The sequence below is a fragment of the Bubalus kerabau genome, chromosome 18 (assembly GCF_029407905.1).
Source record: "Bubalus kerabau isolate K-KA32 ecotype Philippines breed swamp buffalo chromosome 18, PCC_UOA_SB_1v2, whole genome shotgun sequence".
NCBI classification, from domain to species: Eukaryota; Metazoa; Chordata; class Mammalia; order Artiodactyla; family Bovidae; genus Bubalus; species Bubalus kerabau.
Genome location: NC_073641.1, coordinates 18,141,655 through 18,156,280, shown reverse-complemented (window position 1 = coordinate 18,156,280; position 14,626 = coordinate 18,141,655). Strand labels below are relative to the sequence as shown.

Genomic DNA, 14,626 nt, shown 5'->3' with positions numbered 1-14,626 from the left:
AGGTCTTACCTAGATATTACCTTCTATGATTAGCTTTCTTCTGTAGTGCTGACAGTCTGCTCTGCTTGAATAGTTGTATAAGTTGGCTTCTCAACTCAGATGGTTAGCTAAAGTTAGTCTAAAAAATGAGGTTTTAGACATTTATACTGAAAGCTATAAAACTTGGCTTGCGTTGATGCTACCTAAGATTTATATAGTGTGAGGAGGCCTCTGGTCAGATAACATCTTTTACTCTGTTAACATTATCTCTTAAACACTAGTGGTTCAGCACAGATTTTAATTTTCCTTTTAGATTCATGGCGAACTCAAGGTGCAATAAACTGCTTATTCCTGCCAAGCTAGCTCTTGAAAAGCACAAAAGAAAAATCACAGTGTTGTAAGCTTTCTGTAAGAGTTTACACAACTACTGAGTGACACGTAGGCTTTCCTGTGTTCTATGGCAGTATTAGTCGATGTCTTTTCCTCTGCCTATTATCCTGTCCAGCTACTGGAGTCACCCAAGCTCCTTGGGCAATGTTTTCATCTGATTCATCTAATTAAAGGGCGGAGAGGTCAAGGATTGATATGAGGCTAGTGGCCTAGCTAAACCATTTGAGAAAGAGTCTTTGAAACATATTAGAGAAAGATCTGAAGTCAATTTCTGATTAATAATAAATGACAAATATAACTGGAAAAATAAATTCAGGAAAAAGAGAAAAAAAAGACACTTACTTATCTTCATCATAACTTATCAAGTTTTTATTTCCTGTCAAACCTAAGTATAAGAACAGTGATGTTTAATTCTCCTTAAATATGGAATACTCAGAGATTGTGTTTAAATAGCTGAAAGTCACTCCCCTAAATATACGTTCTTATAAGATAAAGGTTTGATTACTACAATGATACTACTAGTAATGTCCTGTAAGTGTGCTAATTTGTATAATAGGCAACTTCCTGGTTTTGAAAAAAACATTTTTTTACTTTCCATGACTTGTGTTTGATGCTTTCTCTGGAGTATAGACTCATATATATGAGTTACAAGGGGCTTCCCAGGGGTCTCAGTGGTAAAAAATCTGCCTGCCAACGTAAGAGATGCAGGAAACACAGGTTCGATTGCTGCATCAGGAAGATTCCCTGGAGAAGGAAATGGCAACCCACTCCAGTATTCTTGCCTGAGAAATCTCATGGACAGAGCAACCTGGCAGTCTGCAGTCCTTAGCATCACAAAGCGGGCCAGAGCGCCACTCGTGTCCGACTGAGCACCACATGCATGAGTTAACAAAAGTGGAATGTAGTGATGTGGAGCTTCATGCTCCTGATTATTTCTTCGCTTCCAATTTTGCCCATATCTGGTCTTGGAAAATGAAGAGGTGAGGCAGGGTGCAGAGGAACACCATGGGTATGTAGCATCTGAATTGTTTAAACTTTCCTCACACAGATCACCAGTTGATTTATTTGAATTCTTTAACCTTTATATAGAAATGGTTTCAAAGGCGAGTGGTATTCAACCCTATTTTTTAGGAGGAGGTGTATGTGTGTGTGTGTGTTGCATGTATGCACGTGCTGTGGGGGGGCTTAAAGATACTGATATCAAAGCCTTGTTCCAGATCTATTAAATAAGAATTGCTGGCACTGGGGCCTGGGCATTTGTGTTTTAATGTCTGGAGAAGGAGAGCAGCGGCATACTGAATTGCCAAGGTATTAGCATTTGGAGGAACTGCTGAGCACGATAGGAACCTCAACAACCGGCCTGCTATCAGTATTAGAGTTTGCTGCAGGAATGAAAAATATAACTCAAATCAGGTTGCACACTGCAAATTCCTTGAAGTGACAGGTAAATATGGGCACATTGTAGAAAACAATACCATTTGGCAACCTGTACTGTACACACACCTTTAGTAACTGCTTCTTGGAGTTGACTTTTAGGCCAATGGTTCTCAAACTTAGATGTAGATCAGAATTGCTTGGATAGCTTGTTAAAACTCAGAATGCTGGGTGCCACCTCCAGAGTTTCTGATTTAGTAAATCTAGAGTAGATCTCTGGAATTTCCATTTCCCACAACTTGCCAGGTGATGCTGATGCTTCTGGTCTGGGAACTACACTTTGCTTTAAGGAATAGCTTAGGAGAGGCATACTTTTCAATCATAGTGGATTATCTGTTGGTTTAGTAAGATCCATCTCTTAATAAAATAATTAAGTTCCTTCTTAACAGTGATGGGTTATTAGAATGGCATGATATATAAACACAGGGCACTGAAGGCTGTGAACTTGGGAGGCTTCAGTGATCAGAAAGGGACTGGGTGTCTTTTCCAAAGTTCATTTGCAAGTCAATTGATTAAAGTACAAGGTGTTTTATCCCCTTGAGTGGGTGCTGAGATGCTCATCTAATCCATGCACACTAGTCACCTGGCATGCTAGTTTTCAAATTATATGTATTAATTAATTGCAACAAGTTTTATTGCATTTGTTTCTTCACGTTTGCAGTGTAAATTTTAATTTTTATATAGATTGTTGGAGATTTATTTCTGAGCTCAAGGAGGTTTTTTCCCAGTCTCTCCCATAGTTTGTTATGGAAATATTTCTGGACATAGATAAGCTCAACCCCAAATGGAAAAATTGTCATTAATGTTTTAATTATAAGCAATTACCTTTGAAATATGTTTGTAACAAAATATGTTCTTATGCTCCCCTCCATTTCTCTTTTGAGGCTCTGTGGTCAGGCCATTCAAGATGGCTATTCTCTTGCTACCTATGTATTCCCTGTTTGACCAGTCCTAGCCTCACATGACTTTCCAATCCTCTGAATTATAAACTTAATCAGTAATTGCCTACATGCTTGCCCCCTGACTCAGACACTGGTTTCCCTGGTAATAGATGAGTTAACCTGACATCAGTTCCCCCTATAAATGGTAGCCTTTTTCTCCCCAAGTAGTGAAGAGGGCTGCCTGTGTCCTGCCTGCCATCTGCTGAGCACAGTAGGGGTTGCTCCAGGACACTTTGTTTCAGACATGTAAGATGCTCTGTCCAATAAACCTTTGCTTTTTTTTTTTGTCACTGTGTTCTTTTTTAGGTCTCTAGCTGGACAGCTACAAGACTTCCAGCTTGTAGGGTGCAGCCCAACGGAGGCTAAGGGAAATGGCAATATTTGTTTAGTTTAAATTAGAAAACCTTCTATTTATACTGAATATTTGAGAATAGTTAGACATTGGTTCAAAAATTGAGGAAGGAGTATGACAAGGCTGTTTATTGTCACCCAGCTTATTTAACTTATATGCAGAGTATATCATGGGAAATGCTGGGCTGGATGAATCACAAGCTGGAATCAAGATTAGCAGGAAAAATATCAACAATTTCAGATATGCAGATGATACAACTCTAATGACAAAGTGAAGAGGAACTAAAGAGCCTCTTGATGAAGTTGAAACAAAAGAGTGAAAAAGCTGGCTTAAAACTCAACATTCAGAAAACTAAGATCATGGCATCCAGTCCCACCACTTCTTGGCAAATAGAGGGGGGGAAAGTGGAAGCAGTGACAGATTTTATTTTCTTGGGCTGCAAAATCACTGTGGATAGTGACTGTAGCCATGAAATTAAAAGACACTTGCTCCTTGGAAGGAAAGATATGACAAACCTAGACAGCATATTAAAAAGCAGAGACATTACATAGCCAAAGGTCTGTATAGTCAAAGCTATGGTTTTTCCAGTAGTCGTGTATGGATGTGAGAGTTGGTCCATAAAGAAGGCTGAGTGCCAAAGAATTGATGCTTTTGAATTATGTTGCTGGAGAAGACTCTTGAGGTTCACGTGGACTGCAACGAGAATAAACCAGTCAATCATAAAGGAAATCAACCCTAAATATTCATTGGAAGGACTGATGCTGAAGTGGAAGCTCCAATACTCTGGTCACCTGATGCGAAGAGTTGACTCGTTGGGAAAGATCTTGATGCTGGGAAAGATCGAAGGCAAAGGAAGAAGGGGGTAGAAGAGGGTGAGATGGTTAAATAGCATCACCAGTTCAATGGATATGAATATGAGCAAACTCGGAGAGATAGTGAAGGACAGGGAGACCTGGCTTGTTGCAGTCCATGGGATGGCAAAGAATCAGACACGACTCAACAACAAATTTGAGAATAGTTACCTCCAAACATTTTTTGAGAATGGTTACCCTCCAACATCTATTTCTGCTTTATTGACTATGCCAAAGCCTTTGACTGTGTGGATCACAATAAACAGTGGAAAATTCTTCAAGAGATGGGAATACCAGACCACCTGACCTGCCTCTTAAGAAACCTATATGCAGGTCAGGAAGCAACAGTTAGAACTGGACATGGAACAACAGACTGGTTCCAAATAGGAAAAGGAGTATGTCAAGGCTGTATATTGTCACCCTGCTTATTTAACTTATATGCAGAGTACATCATGAGAAACGCTGGGCTGGAAGAAGCACAAGCTGGAATCAAGATTGCAGGAGAAATATCAATAACCTCAGATATGCAGATGACACCACCCTTATGGCAGAAAGTGAAGAGGAACTCAAAAGCCTCTTGAAGAAAGTGAAAGAGGAGAGTGAAAATGTTGACTTAAAGCTCAACATTCAGCAGACGAAGATCATGGCATCTGGTCCCATCACTTCATGGGAAGTAGATGGGGAAACAGTGGAAACAGTGTCAGACTTTATCTTTTTGGGCTCCAAAATCATTGCAGATGGTGACTGCAGCCATGAAATTGAAAGACGCTTACTCCTTGGAAGGAAAGTTATGATCAACCTAGATAGCATATTCAAAAGCAGAGACATTACTTTGCCAACAAAGGTCCATCTGGTCAAGGCTATGGTTTGTCCAGTGGTCATGTATGGATGTGAGAGTTGGACTGTGAAGAAAGCTGAGCACCGAAGAATTGATGCTTTTGAACTGTGGTGTTGGAGAAGACTCTTGAGAGTCCCTTGGATTGCAAGGAGATCCAACCAGTCCATTCTGAAGGAGATCAGCCCTGGGTGTTCTTTGGAAGGACTGCTGCTGAAGCTGAAACTCCAATACTTTGGCCACCTGATGTGGAGTTGACTCATTTAAAAGACCCTGATGCTGGGAGGGATTGGGGGCAGGAGGAAAAGGGGATGACAGAGGATGAGATGGCTGGATGGCATCACCGACTCGATGGACATGAGTTTGAGTGAATTCCAGAAGATGGTGATGGACAGGGAGGTCTGTTGTGCTGCGATTCGTGGGGTCACAAACAGTCGGACACGACTGAGCAACTGAACTGAACTGAACCCTCCAACATTTCAATTATTATTTCAATATCTTTAAAACTTAAGTTTATATGTCTTTTGCAACAGGTTTGGCTTTAAAAAAATGTTTGAGTAGTTTATCCATTTAATTTTGGTCACGATCTTGATCAGAGTATAGCTGACTATTGTTGGAGGAGATCTTGTGAGCTGGACCCTGGCAATTGGAGGCCCTACACCACCTCTGCCGTATAGGAATGTACATTCTGTCCACAATGGGACTCAGTTTCTAGGACATAACCTTGAAAGAATAAGGAATTACTGTGACCACCTGGGCTGAATATGTGGTTGAACCTAATTAAGACCTCTATATAAACTCTTAAGATTATGCTGGGCTGGTCTGGAGATTTGCATGAGACCAGTAAAAACAAGCCCTGTATGTAAGTTTTGTTGCTCATTAAAGCTGCCATCTACCAATTTGGAGTGGTCTGCCTCACTTTCTGGTCTCTCTTTGCCTCCAGTTGCAGATTTTACCTGACAACTCCCAACAGTGTTCCCCAATAATTATATTTTAAATACCCTTTAACTACTTTATATTTAGCCAGTTTCCCATTTCATTTTGTGTTTTATTTGTATTTCGTTTCTTTCCTTAATCAGTTGTCACAGAGGCCTATTTTATTTTCTTTGTAATTTCCTATTTGATCTATGAATTATAATAAGTATGATTTTTTTTTTAAAATCAAATATTTTTTGGGGGGTCTTTCTGTGTTGTCAGTTTGTTGCATTATGGCCAAAGAATGTGATTTTAAGATATTGTCCCCGCATATTTGTTGGGATTTATTTTGATATGTAGTTGCTGGTGGGGAGTATTCAAAATATGTTTATAAAGTGTGTATATTCTTCAACTGTTAGATGAAGGAACTTAATATATGAGCATGAGGTCATGCTTTGTAACTATAGTGTTTAAATCTTAAAAAATTTTTTTTTCTACATAATCTCTTACTCAGTGTGTTAGTCTCTTTTTTTATGATTGTCAATTGGCCAACTCCTCCTTGTATTCTATTAAAATTTTTTTAAAGGCCATGTTGTTTTTTGTTGTTACTACAATTTATCAAGTTATTTTGAACTGTAGCTTGTCAAACAATATTTTCTCCATGTGACTGAATTTACTTGTCATTTTAAGGAATTTGTAGTCTGCAAGCTCATTTGAATTGACATTTTGTTGCTTCTGGCAAGCTGTCAGACTGACAGAATTCAGCTTATTGAGGTTCCTGTCATGCTTAGCAATTGTCCTCCAAATGCTATACTTGACAATTCAGTATGCCCCTGCTTTTCTTCTCCAGATGTTAAAAAGGATCTGTATAAAAATATGATTTTACTGTGATTTTATACTGGCTGCAGTCCTATCTAAACCTGGAATTTATTTAACTCCAGTTTATTTTCCCTCCTTTCCCCAGGAACTTTGAGACTGCACCAAAATGGGTTTGCCAGTGAAACAAGAGGTCATGGGACTATGTTGTATGAGATACAGGTAAGGCCCTGTGTAATGACTGTGTTAATGCCCACTTAATGCACATCCTTCTGGGGTGAAAGAACAGCCCCAAAGCCCGCAGTGCATCTTTTCTGCAGCCATTTCATGCTGATATGGCCTGTCTAATTGCCTTGTGAGAGTCACAAACACATTTTTTGCCTATTTAATCTCCTGAAGTGGAGTCAGCAGGCATTCTTCAGCCTTTGTAGTTTCGTATTGTGGTCTTTAAAATTACAGGTAAATTCTTGCTTCAGTGTTTCTGTTCAGGCATTATTCTGGAGTAATATTTATTTCATGAACCAGTTATGGTATTGAGAAACTTCACAGTTCTTTTATTTTGTATTTTTACTGCTGCTCGATCGATGAAACAAACACTTGTTTATGTACAAATGGAGACTTTATGCACCAGCTTTAATTTTGGTAAACAGTCAGAAACATGTTCATTTGGCATGTAATATAGTTAAAAATTCCCCAAAGAGGCTCTTTCACAAGGACCTGGGAGCCACTCCTTTAAAATGTAATCATCAAGAAAAATAGCACCCCTGTCTTCTTGTCTCTGTGAGAGGGTCAAGGAAGGTCTAACTTCAGGGAGTCCATTGCTCCAAGTTATAGAACTACCTCCTGTCATAAAGATATGAGGAGTTCATTTTAACCTTGGCTAAAACTAATTAGCAAACACATATGGCCACAATAGTTACCAGGTGAATTTAGGATGAACTCTGCCTGACACATGGTACTGTTGTCTTACTTGAGGACTAGTTATTGTTCATCTCAAGAACATGTGGGTAATGGGCTGTATGTTCTTGGCTGCATAAAAGGGGAAGATTTCTTTCTGTCTTTGCAATCTCTTAGCAGACTGACTGTGACACGCATGATGTTCTGCCTTAATGTTCATTTAATAATAAAACCCTTCTATCCTACTTTTGTAAAGTTTTCTGAGTTGGCAGGAGGTTTTGTCTTGGATTTATATTTCTCCAATATATTTGCTATATTTACATGTGTTGTATAATGTAACCCTCTGAACTATACTTTTGTATGTCAGTATTTTGAAATAGGAAGCTTAAGTTCAGAAAAACTGCCTTACCAAAGTTCATGCAACTTATAAATGAAGAATGTAATTTGAGCTTTATTTTCTCTAGTTCCACAGTCTTATTTCATTGTTCCACTTTTCTCATAACCAGACATATCACTTATTTACATGTTGTCATATGCATAGAGTGATTTTGACTTGTTGTTGACATGAGAATTACCAAGGTTTACTTGCCTAGCCGCTGTTAATGGAGAAGGCAATGGCACCCCACTCCAGTACTCTTGCCTGGAAAATCCCATGGACGGAGGGCCTGGTGGGCTGTAGTCCACGGGGTCGCTAAGAGTCGGATACGACTGAGCGACTTCACTTTCACTTGCTAAATGTGCTCAGTCGACTTAGGGGCCAGGTCTGATTGAAGAGAAGTCTCTTCCTTTATGTCTGGAGCAATAATTCTGTGGCAACACCCTGTAATATTTTTGCATCTGGTAGTAAAGGGCATATTTACTTCCAAAAGAAACAATTCAAGACCTTTACTTAAAGTAGATAGAGTCCAAAGCCACCATAAACAGTTGGAATGCTACCTGTTAAACTAATATCTTCTCATTTAAAATTTTTTTCTAACCAAAATTGACTTCTTGGTATTTGCAGTTTCTTGTGGGTTTTGTCATCATCATTGTTGTTTGCCTTAAGTTCTGCATTCAAAAATTGGTATTGCATTGGAAGTACTCACAAATCAAATAGCATTTCCTGACTAAAGAAATTTTTATAAGGACTAAACACTAATGTTTATAAAGATAGGGCATTGTTATGCATGATTCATCTTACATTATTCTAGTATCTACATTTTTAATATTTCTCTTCTGTTTCTCCCTGCCTTTTCTTTCTTTTTTTTTTTAAGTTTTTTTTTTTTTCAAAGTCTTTAGTCTTCGGTTCATATGAATTCAAAATGTTCAAGTATGTTAGCTGCTTTTCCTTTGAAGTTTGGTTGATTTACAACATTATATTAGTTTCAGGTGTACAACATAATGATTCAATATTTCTTATAGATTATACTCCATTTAAGGCCATTATAAAACAATGGCTATATTTACCTGTGCTGCAATAAGGATATATTATCTGTTTCTTGCAATTAAAAAAAAAAGTCCTATAAGAGAGGTAAATTCTGTTAGAGCCAGCTATTCTGCAGATGGAAATGGAAATATCTTCACCTTATGAGGCACCTGCCTCAGGTGAGGTCTTTATGCAAATGAATCTTTCCCAGGTAACGACCCCACTTTTTCTCTATTAGGACCCTGGTTTGGATGCCAGAGTACTGATGAAGCTGAGTCTTCAGTATCCTTGTATGTGTCCTACCAGTACCTTCAAAGCCTGAGCCTGATTATTTTCCCGCACACTTGGACCTGAAAAGGGTCTTCAGTGTTGCTATGAGGCTTTCTAACTTTCATAGAATGCCTTGAATTGAGTTGAATAACCCAAAACCTTTTTTGGTTTTAAAAAAGACTTCAAAAAGTTAACCAAGACAGCCAGTTCTATAGACCTTATTTCCAGAGACCCCCAAACCTTTCAAGTACTACCTCTGCCTCATAGGCTAATGCATCACCTTTGCCTGTAACTTGTCCTAATGTACGAAGCGTTAGAGTGTTACATCTGTGATGCTTCTGCAGCCAGTTCTGATCACCACCCCAGCTGCCAGCAGCCCTGGGGCCCTGATTGCCAGCTGACCTGTTGGTTTCCCAGAACAACCAGTGGTCCTAACCTGAGGACTCTCCCAAACTAAGGATCTGCTGTCTAGGGTCGTTCTCTAGACCAGCTATCTTGGCTTGGGTCCTCCCAAATCAGAACCTGAAGCAAAGCCTGCCTTTCAGGTAGGTCACTTTAGAATGTACTTCCAGAGACCCAGAGATGGGGGGATGGGAAGAATAAGTCAAGAAAAGAAGGAAAGTCTAACCCAAGTAGCATCGTTGGACTAGTTACTGCTATAGAAAATGGGGAATTATTCTGTTGGGGACCCTTGGAAAAATGGCACAGATTTCACCTCCAAATGTTCCATTCAACACATGTGAAGTTATTTTTTCTTGTTACTGTAACAAATTACCACAAACTAGCAGCATAAAACAATACTCATTTATTATTTCTCTGTGACATAGTCAGAAATCAGGGTGTTGGCAGGGTTGTAGTCTTATATGAAGATGCTAGGAGAATCTATCTCCCTCTTCATTCAGGTTGCTGGCAGAATTCAGTTCTTGAATTTTATTATTCTCAGAGGACCCAAGTTTCCACTAACATTTTCCCATAGCTTGAATAATTTTCTTTAACATTTATTATGGTGCAATTTTACTGGTAAAAGTATTCTTAGTTTTCTTTTACCTGAAATTCTTTAGTTTGCTTTCATTCTTAAAGGAAAATATCCTATATTTCTAGGATAAAGATGTTATAGACATTCTTGTTCAACCAAAAAGAAAAAACAGTTTCAGCACCACTTAGCACTACAGAGAGATTCTCTCACTCTTCATATTTCTGATGAGAAATGTCATTAATTTGATCATTGATCCCCTGTATATAAAGTTTTTTTCTTACTGCTTTCAAGTATCAGTTACTTCAGTTGCTCAGTTGTGTCCGACTCTTTGTGACCCCATGGACTGCATCATGCCAGGCTTCCTTGTCCATCATCAACTCCTGGAGCTTGCTCAAACTCATGTCCATTGAGTCGGTAATGCCATCCAACCATCTCATTCTCTGTTGTCGCCTTCTCCTCCTGCCTTCTATCTTTCCCAGCATCAGGGTCTTTTCCAATAAGTCAGTTCTTTGTATCAGGTGGCCAAAGTATTGGAGTTTCAGCTTTTTTTTTTTTCCTTTAAAAAAATTTTTTTATCATTATTATTATTTTTTACTTTACAATATTGTATTGGTTTTGCCATACATCAACATGCATCCGCCATGGGTGTACACGTGTTCCCCATCCTGAACCCCCCTCCCACCTGACTCCCCATACCATCCCTTTGTGTCATCCCAGTGCACCAACCCTAAGCTTCCTGTATCCTGCATCGAACCTGGACTGGCAATTCGTTTCTTATATGGTATTATACATGTTTGGAGTTTCAGCTTCTAAGAGTTGTTCCTTATCTTTGATTTTTATCATTTTGACTATGATGCACCTCAAAACAGGTTCTTTGTGTTTATTCCATTTGATGTTTAATATCTTCTTCTTGAAAATTACTAAGCTTCAATAAATTGGGAACTTTCAATTCTTGTTTTAAAAAATCTTTTTTTTTTTTTTCTGCTTCACTCTTTCTATCTTCTTCTGGTATATCAGTTGCATGTATATTAGATCATTTGATATCATCTAATCAATTCTTGAGACTTTTCCCTCAATCTTTATCTCCCTGTTCTTTGGCTTAAAATTTTTTCTATTTCTTTACTTTCGTTCACCAAGTTTTGTTTTACTGGCTATAATGTGTAATGTAAAATATGTGTCTTGGATGTCTTCCAGTATGTCACTTGATCTCTGCACTGGAGGTCAGAAAATATCAGCTATATCAATGGTTCCCAAGCCTGCAGTTTCTGCTAAGGAGGATCCCAGGCAGTAGGCTGGAAGGTGGGAAGAGAGCTAAATCAGGGTACTTATTTCTGTGCTGTACTTCCTATGAAATAGCTTTCCATAGCTCAAAGTCCCTCCTGATCTCAAGGAGACTTCCTCTACCCAATTATCTGCTCTTCTTTTTGCCTAGGGATAACAATAATCCCAAACTCTCAAATGCTCTGAAAAATCAGAGAAGCAGAAATGCTATGGGAATTACAAAATAAGGGACTTATTATAGGAGTAAGACCACCCACAATGGTGGGAGAAGCTGGGAGAACAATGGTCCATGGGCTTTCCAGGTGGCTCTAGTGATAAAGAACCCACTTGCTAATGCAGGAGACATAAGAGATGTGGGTTCGATCCCTGGGTTGGGAAGATCCCCTGGAGGAGGGCATGACAACCTACTCTAGTATTCTTGCCTGGAGAATCCCATGGACAGAGGAGCCTGGTGGGCTACAATCTATAGGATCGCAAAGAATCAGACACAACTGAAGTGACTGCATACACGAACTAGAGCTTCCACAATGGTGGGAGAAGCTGGGGGAGTAATGGTCTATTGGAGAGAATTAGAGAGAAGTCTTAAATCAGTTCTTCTGAAACACTGATACAGGGGTACACATTGAAGTTTGTCAGGCAATCTGTGATACTAGTCACTTTCAGCACCTGGACTACAATGTTGATAGTGAGCTGGGGGAAGAGTCTACAAGCCCAGGCTCCCTGTTGGAGGCAGTTAGGAAAGGAGACCTGGAGCATGGACCAGCTGGGACGCATCTGTATCTCTGAACCTGTTCTTTACCAGTCTAAAACACCTGCCATCAGATTGTAATGGTCTCTGCCTCACTTCTGTATTCCAAATCTCACAATTTCTCTTCTGGTCGATTCAAAGCCAGAGCCATACAGTGAAGGAGATTTTGAAAAATGTGTTTTTAGCTTAGCCATATTGACATGGTGCAACCCCACTACACTATTCCTTGTGATTTCCTTACATCACGCCCTATACTACTATTTAAATAAAGTCATTTATAAGATCTACCTGAAATGATATTAATTTGAATGTGTTGTCTTTTTTATTAGGACCCTGAATGATATATCATTAAAATATGCTTGGATTATCCTCAAGAAAATTGAAAACCTTTGGATTTGAAGCAGCGCAATAATGGAACAGAGTTGCTGGTTGAGAGATTATTTCAGATGCAGTATATAAAAATGAAACAGAGGCCTGGGGTTGTGTTGGCTATGAATGGAATTGAAAAAATTCAGAAGGCATGGAAATCAAGACCATTAGGAATCTCTTGCAATAATCTATATTATCACCAGCAGTGGTGATGAAGGAAACTGGGCAGATTTAAAAGATAGTGCTATCAGGTAGAATGAGTGGATTTGCTGACTAATTAGAGAGGTTTTTCTGTGCAGATTGACATAATAGGTACCACTCAGGGAGATGCAGTTGTAGCATCTAATAGAAACATTAATAAATATAAGCTAATATGAATGGAAATACAGTTCTAGAAAAGAGGGAGTAGTTTATATTGTAAAATGTGCAAAAATGTACCTGTCTGCATATTCCTAAGCCCCCTTTCTGCCGATAGTAGAAGAGAAAGGAAAACTTGCCAATTAGAGTCAGCTCTTCTGACCTTAAGCAGTCTGTTTCAGTTTAATTGAACATAATTTGAGTAAACACTTCTCTAGGTCTGTCTCTCTCCTGCTTCATGCCTCCCTGCTTGTGGAGAAAACTTGTGAAAAGCTTCACCACAGTGGTGGTAAGGGAGACATGTTAGAAGGCTAACATGTCTTGTGTTGCAGTTGAGCTTGACTACAGTCACTACAACAAAGTCTGGACTCATAGACATCCTAGCATGCTCTTTTGTCAGAGGAAGGCTTTTTCCAATGTTCTTGAAAGCCTTGTTTAACCCCTGAAGCTGGCTGCAACACTGTCTAATCAAGCATTTGAGTTTCTTTGTCTTTCTGCTCCAGGGAGACTTCTGTCCTTGGTTATGATGAAAAGAGCTCCACAGCCCACTCATGGACGTTTGAGATAACCTAGATTCTTTTGACATAACACAGAAGATCATAGAGACTTGGATTCAATCTTCCAGGGCCATCTATCCCAACCCGTTTCTGTCCCTGGAGCTCTTTTCTTCTGTGCCGTATTATAAGGATGCATATCCCTAGCTTGAAAACCTGAGAGTTCCCAGATTTTTTTCTCAACCAAGCTTCTCTCCAGAAACTCAGGGGTTATAATTCCCCAAGTCTTATCCTTCCACAATTCTTCCCAATCCAAAACACACAGGTTTTCTACTTCCTCTTTCTGTCAAGTGGGAAATATTCCTTTGTCATCTAACCTTTCAAAAATAATACTTTACTTTATTGTTTTGGGTTCGAATTGTACGAGACAGCAAAAGAGACACTGATGTATAGAACAGTCTTATGGACTCTGTGGGAGAGGGAGAGGGTGGGAAGGTTTGGGAGAATGGCATTGAAACATGTAAAATATCATGTATGAAATGAGTTGCCAGTCCAGGTTCGATGCATGATACTGGATGCTTGGGGCTGGTGCACTGGGACGACCCAGAGGGATGGAATGGGGAGGGAGGAGGGAGGAGGGTTCAGGATGGGGAACACATGTATACCTGTGGCGGATTCATTTTGATATTTGGCAAATCTAATACAGTTATGTTAAGTTTAAAAATAAAATTAAAAAAAAAATAATACTTTAAAAAAGCCAATGAACTAAATAACTTTTGGATTTAGATGTAAAGGGAGACTTTCTCTGTAAACATGGCCTAGCTGTCAAGACTATTAGAGATGACTATGGATCGAGGAAATTAAATTTGCAACCAAAAGCTAAGTGATACTGTCTTTGTTTTAAGCTAGGGTCTTAGCACTGAATGTACTTGGGTCAATAGTTGGAAGTTTTCAACAGGAAAAGGGAATAAAAATTACTGAGTTTAATATTTAAACAATAAACATAATCACCCATGCATTCAGGATGATGGTTATAATCTGTCACACAGCATTGTAAGCAAAAGCATGTGGAAATCTATAGAGAATTGGACAGTTAAAATAATGGATAAATTTGGCCCTATCTCTATAAAACCTTTAGAGTTTCTATGTTGTAACACCCAGTATTAGATGCTGTTGTTGTTCAATCACTCAGTCATGTCTGACTCTTTGTGATCCCATGGAGTGCAGTGCTCCAGATTTCCCCGTCCTTTACCATCTCCCAGAGTTTGCTCAAACTCATCTATTGAATCGGTGATGCCACCGAACCATCTCTTCCT

The 14,626-nt window shown here is 39.1% G+C and overlaps 1 long non-coding RNA gene across 1 annotated transcript; it reads left to right on the top strand.

Moving 5' to 3' along the window:
- Window positions 1-2,910: 2,910 nt before the first annotated feature.
- LOC129633075 (uncharacterized) lies at window positions 2,911-13,683 on the top strand. The gene is made up of 3 exons (XR_008704858.1): window positions 2,911-2,990; window positions 6,662-6,735; window positions 12,420-13,683. It is a non-coding gene; the product is annotated as an uncharacterized LOC129633075 (long non-coding RNA).
- The last annotated feature ends 943 nt before the right edge of the window (window positions 13,684-14,626 follow it).